Source organism: Martes martes (genome assembly GCF_963455335.1).
Source record: "Martes martes genome assembly, chromosome: 13".
Classification (NCBI taxonomy): domain Eukaryota; kingdom Metazoa; phylum Chordata; class Mammalia; order Carnivora; family Mustelidae; genus Martes; species Martes martes.
Genome location: NC_137901.1, coordinates 83,741,335 through 83,747,427, shown reverse-complemented (window position 1 = coordinate 83,747,427; position 6,093 = coordinate 83,741,335).

Below are 6,093 nucleotides of genomic sequence, written 5' to 3'. Positions count from 1 at the left end.
AATCTCCAGAAACAGACTGAGGGTTGCTGGGGGGAGGGGGGACGGGAGAGGGTCGTGGGGAAATGGACATTGGGGAGGGTATGTGCTATGAGTGCTGTGAAATGTGTAAACCTGGCGATTCACAGACCTGTACCCCTGGGGATAAAAATACATATGTTTATTAAAATAAAAATAAAACAACAACAACAACAAAAGAGTCTCTTATGATTTGTCTCCCTCCCTGGTCCCATCTTGTTTCAAACTTCTTTCTTAAAGGCCAATTAGTACATACTCAAGGCTTTGCAGGCCTTTACAGTCTGTATTGCAACTGCTTTTAGAGAGTGAAGGCAGCCATGGATAATACCCATGGGTGAGACTTCCAGTGAAACTTTATTTACAAAAACAGGCAGCTAGATTATGACCTATAGCATGGCAACCACAGGTTAGAGATTTATCAATTTTACTGATCTCAAAAAATCAACTTTGGTCCCATTGATTTCCTTCACTTGTTGAGCTTCCATTTCATTGCTTTGCATTCTGATCTTCCCCCACCCTTCCATTCTGATCTTAATTTGCCGCCTTCTGCTTACTTCGAGCTTTTTTTCTTGTTCTAATTTAAGGTCAAAGCTGAGATCACTCATTTGAGACTTCTTTTCTAATACAAGTGTTTAGTGCTATAAATTTCCCTAAGAACTGCTTTACCTGCATCTCTTGAATTTTGGTGTTTTGTATTTTCATTCAATTCAAAATACTTTGATTTCTTCTTTGTCTTATGGGCTATTAGTATGTAATTAGTACTATTAGTACTATTCGTATGTAATTAGTACTATTAGTACTGTCTTATGGGCTATTAGTATGTATTATTAGTAGTATGTAATAGTTTCTGATAACTGGATATTTTCCAGATTTATTTTTTCTAAAGTTTATTTAACTAATGGGGCTCGAACTCATGACTCTGAGTTCAGGAATCATATGCTCTTATGACTGAGCCAGCCAGGTGCCCCCAGGTTTGTGTTTGTGTTTTGTTTTGTTTTGTTTTAAGTAGGCACTACACCTAGCGTGGAGTCCAATGCAGGGCTTGAACTCACAACCCTGAGATCATGATCTGAGCTGGGGAAAAAAAAGACCTGAGCTGAAATCAAGAGTCAGATGCTTAACCAACTGGGCCACCCAGGTGCCCCCAGATTTGTTATGATTACTAATTTAATTTCCTTGTGGTCAGAGAACATAATTTGTATGACTTGAATCTCTTCAAATTTATTGAGAGTTTTTTTATCCTTAGAATATTCTCCAGGCCATAAATATTCTGTATGTACTTGAAAAGATTATGCATTCTATTTTGCTTGGATGGAATGTTACATAAATGGCAGATAGGGGTGCCAGGGTGGCTCAGTCAGTTAAGCATCTGACTCTTATATTTCGGCTCAGGTCATGATCTCAGGGTTGTGAGATCAATCCCCACATCAGGCTCCATGATCAGTGAGGAGTCTGCTTGAGATGCTCTCCCTCTCCCCCTTACCCAGGTCATGCTTGTTTGCTCTTTCTAAACATTAATAAATCTTTTTAAAGATTTTATTTGAGAGAGAGAGAGAGAGAGAGATTGGGAGTAGTGGGGAGAGGGAGAAGCAGACTCCCCACTGAGCAGGGTGCCTGATGCGGGGCTTGATCCCAGGACCCTGGAATCCTGACCTGAGCTGAAGGCAGATTTTCAACCAACTGAGCCACCCAGGTACCTCTAAAAATAAATCTTTTTTTTTTTTTTTTTTTTTTTACAATTTTTATTTATTTGACACAGACACAATGAGAGAGGGAACACAAGCGGTGGAGGAGGGGAGGTGGTGGTGGGAGAGGGAGAAGCATGCTTGCCACCTAGCAGGGAGTCTGATGTGGGGCTCAATCCCAGGACCCTGGGATCATGACCTGAGCCAAATGCAGGTGGTTAACAACTGAGGTCCCAGGCATCCCAATAAAGTATCTTTTTAAAATTGGCAGATAGGGAGCACCTGGGTGGCTCAGTGGGTTAAGGCCTCTGCCTTTGGCTCAAGTCATGATCTCAGGGTCCTGGGATTGAGCCCTGCATTGGGCTTTCTGCTCAGCAGGGAGCCTGCTTCCTCCTCTCTGCCTGCCTCTCTGCCTACTTGTGATCTCTGTCAAGTAAATAAAATCTTAAAAAAAAAAAAAAATGGCAGATAGGCCAAATTGGATGATAGTGTTGTTCAAGCCTTTATGTGCTTACTGATGTTCTGTTTACTTGTTCTCTTAAATTATTGGGGGGAGGGGTTTGTTTGAAATCCTTATTGTAATTGAAGATTGTTTTTCCTTATGATTCTATAATTGCTTCATTATTTTGAAGCCTTGTTATTAGATATATAAACACTTCAAATAATTAGGTTCTTTTTTGATTCTTTTATTATTATGAAATGACCTTCTGTATTCTTTATAATATTTGCTCTGAAATATACTTTGGTATTAACATAGCAATATTAATAACATTCCTCAGCTCTTTAAAATTTAAAATCTTATTTTAAAAAAAATGTTATTTCTTTATTGGGCCGAGAGAGAGAGCACAAGAAGGGGGAGCAGCAGGCAGAGGAAGAGGGAGAAGCAGGCTTCCTTGGGAGCGTGGAGCCCGATGTGGGGCTTCATCCCAGGACCCTCAGATCATGACCTGAGCTGAAGACAGACACTTAACCAACTGAGCCACCCAGGTGCCCCCCATCAGCTTTCTTCTGATTATTTTTAGCATACTACATCTCTATCCTTTTACTTTTATCCTACTCGTATTTACATATTTAAAGTGGGTTTTTCAGGAGTGACATATAGTTGGGGTTTTTGTTTTGGGGCCAATCTGACAATTTGTCTTTTAATTGGGGGCATGTAGACCATTTACATTTAATGTGATTATTGATATGGTTGGGTTTGGGATCACTTTTTTTTATTTTTGTTTTTGTTTTTTTAAAAACAGGCTCCATGCCCAGTTTGGGGCTTGAAGTCACCACCCTGAGATTGAGTCATGTGCTCTACTGACCGAGCCAGCCAGGCACCCAGATATGGTTGGGCTTAAATATATCTTTTTGCTATTTCTTTGTATCATGTTCTGTGTGCTTTTCTTCTTTTTCTGCTTTAATACTTATGATTCTGTTTTATCTCCTTTGTTGGCTTATTTGTTGAAACTGTTTATTAACAGTAGTTGTTCTAAGGTTTATAGTATATGCACATCTAATTTATCTTACTCTGACTTCAATACTGTACCACTTCACCATCAGTATTAAAACAGCATATTTCATTTCTTTCTTCCTTGCTTTTGTGCCGTTGTCATACATTTATTTCTTTATTCATCAAATATCCCCAATACATTGTTGTTTTAACAGTCAGTTACCTTATAAGACATTTAAATAAAAAATGTCTTTTATATTTTCCCATGTAATTACTATTTGGGTACTCTTTCTGCAGACTGAGATTTCCCTGTGGTATCATTTTCCTTCTGTTTCAAGGACTCTGTTGTAGTGTTAGGTTAGCATGTTTGGTTAGCATGTTTTGAGTTTTTCAGTTTTTCTGTGTCTGAAAAGGTCTTTATTTGTCCTTAACCTTTAAAAAATTGTGGTAAAATACATCTAACACAAAATTTAACATTTTAATTATTCTGAAATAGACAATTAGGTGTCACTAAATCCATTCACAAAGTTGTGCAGCCATCACCACTCTTTTGTTCAAGAATTTTTAATCTTTAAAGGAAGCTCCGTACCCATTAAGCACTCACTGTCTAATCACTAATCTGATTTGCCTCTTCGCTCTTTGAAAGATACTTTTGCCAGGTATAGAATTCTTGATTGATACCCCTCCCCCACCCCGCCCCAGTACTTTAAATATATAGTGCTACTGTCATCTTGCTTGCATTGGTTCCAGTGAGAAATCTACCATTTTTATCTTTGTTCTTCTGTACATTATTATTTTGGGGGAGCTGTTTTTAAGATATTTTCTATCACTGATTTTAGGCACTTTGACTGTGATGTACCTTTGTATGGTTTTGTAGCATTAAGTACATTCACATTGTTCTGCAACTGTCCCCACCACTCTGTTTCTTGTGCTTTAGGTTCATTAAGCTTCCTGCAGTTTTGTAGTTTTCAGGTAAATTTGAAAAATATTTCAGCCATTATTTCTTAAGATTCTCCCCCTCATTTGCCTTCCCCTTGGGGGATTATTGCCACTCCGATGTTAGGCCAAATGAAGTGCCATGTCTTATTGATGCTTTTTTCACTTTTTTGGATTCTTTTGTTGTCAGATGGATCCTTTGTATGCCCCCGTGGTCACCGAAATCTTCTGCAGTCTAATCCACTGCTAATCTATCCGGTTTTCATCTCAGACATTGTAGTTTTTATCTCTGGAAGTTTAGTTTGGGTTGTTTATGTTTTCCATGTCTCTACCGAACATGTTCAGTCTTGTTTTATTTCCCTTACCTAGCTTTATAACTATACTGTGTGCAGTAATAACTGTTTCAATGCTCTTGCCTACTAATTCTATCGCTTGTGTAATTTCTGGGTTAGTTTCAGTTGATTTTTCTGGGTCCTATTTTGTTGCTTCTTTGTGTGTCCAGTGGTTTTTGATTGGATGCCAGGCATTCTGAATTTTACCCTCTTATGTGCTATTTTTGTATTCCTGTATTTTCAAGCTTTGTTTTTAATACTTGGTCACTTCAGAACAGCTTGATCCTTCTGTGTCAAACTTCTAAGCTTTATTAAGTGGGACCTGAATAGGAATTAGTTTTTCCAAATTCCAAAATTAGGAATTAATTTTATTGCACTACTGAGGCAAAAATCAATATTCCATAAATGATAGCTCCTGTTCCCACTAGCCAATATAGAAAACTATCTCCTGTTCTTTGCCAGTTCTAATCCTTTTGGCTGCTTCTCTTCCCAGCCTCTGGCAGTTTCCTTATATGCAGGAGCTTATCAGTACTCCGCTGAATCCTTGAGGACTCTCAACAGATCTACATACAGAGTTCTCTCTGTACAACTCTCCATCTCTACTCTGCCCCATAAACTAGGTGCCTTGGTTTCCTTGGATGCTTTGGTTTTCTTAACTGTGGGAGACGGTAGGGTTCCACCTTGGGGAACTTTTGGTCCTTTTGCTGCTGTCTGAAAACTATCCACACCATATGCTGAGGCCATGGTAGCACCTACCATATTTCTCTTCTCTTAGAGCTCTGCCCTTCAGTGCCTGATGTTTTGAGAACCATACAGGTCAGGGTTTTTTGTTTTGTTTTTTTTTTTAAAGAGTTATATTTGAGGGACGCCTGGGTGGCTCAGTTGGTTAGGCGGCTGCCTTCGGCTCGGGTCATGATCCCAGCGTTCTGGGATCGAGTCCCACATCGGGCTCCTTGCTCGGCGGGGAGCCTGCTTCTCCCTCTGCTTCTGCCTGCCACTCTGTCTGCTTGTGCTCGCTCGCTCTCTCTCTCTCCCTCTCTCTCTCTCTGACAAATAAAAAAAAAAAATAAAGATTTATATTTGAGAGAGAGAACGAGAGAGAGCATGAGAGGGATAAGCAGACTTCCCACTGAGCAGGGGGCCTGATGCAGGGCTTGATCCTAGGATCCTGAGATCATGACCTGAGCCAAGGGCAGATGCTTAACTGATTGAGCCACCCAGGTGCTCCACGTCAGGTTTTTTTTTTTTTCCTTCATTTATTTGATAGGCAGTGGGAGAGGGAGAAGCAGGCCTCTTGCTGTGAGCAGGGAGCCTGATGCAGGCTAGATCCTAAGACCCTGGGATCACGACCTGAGCCAAAGGCAGACACTTAATGACTGAGCCACCCAGGCGCCCCCCATGTCAGGTTTTTGATTTTAGTTGTTGAGATGGGGAAGGTAAATCTGGTTTCTGTTCCTCTATCATGGTTAGAGGTGCCCTGAAAGCATGAGCTTTCTAGATTGTTTTAATGCCTGATGCCATTCTGATTTGCATATAATTTTTTACCCTTGAAGCTTTTAAGGATGTTTATCCCTGGTATATTTGAACTTCCCCATGTGTATGTGATGTGGATTCTTTTTCCATTCAAAGAGCTGCACACTTAATGAGCATTTTGGAAACTTGTGACCTCTTGCTTTTCAGAGTTTTATTT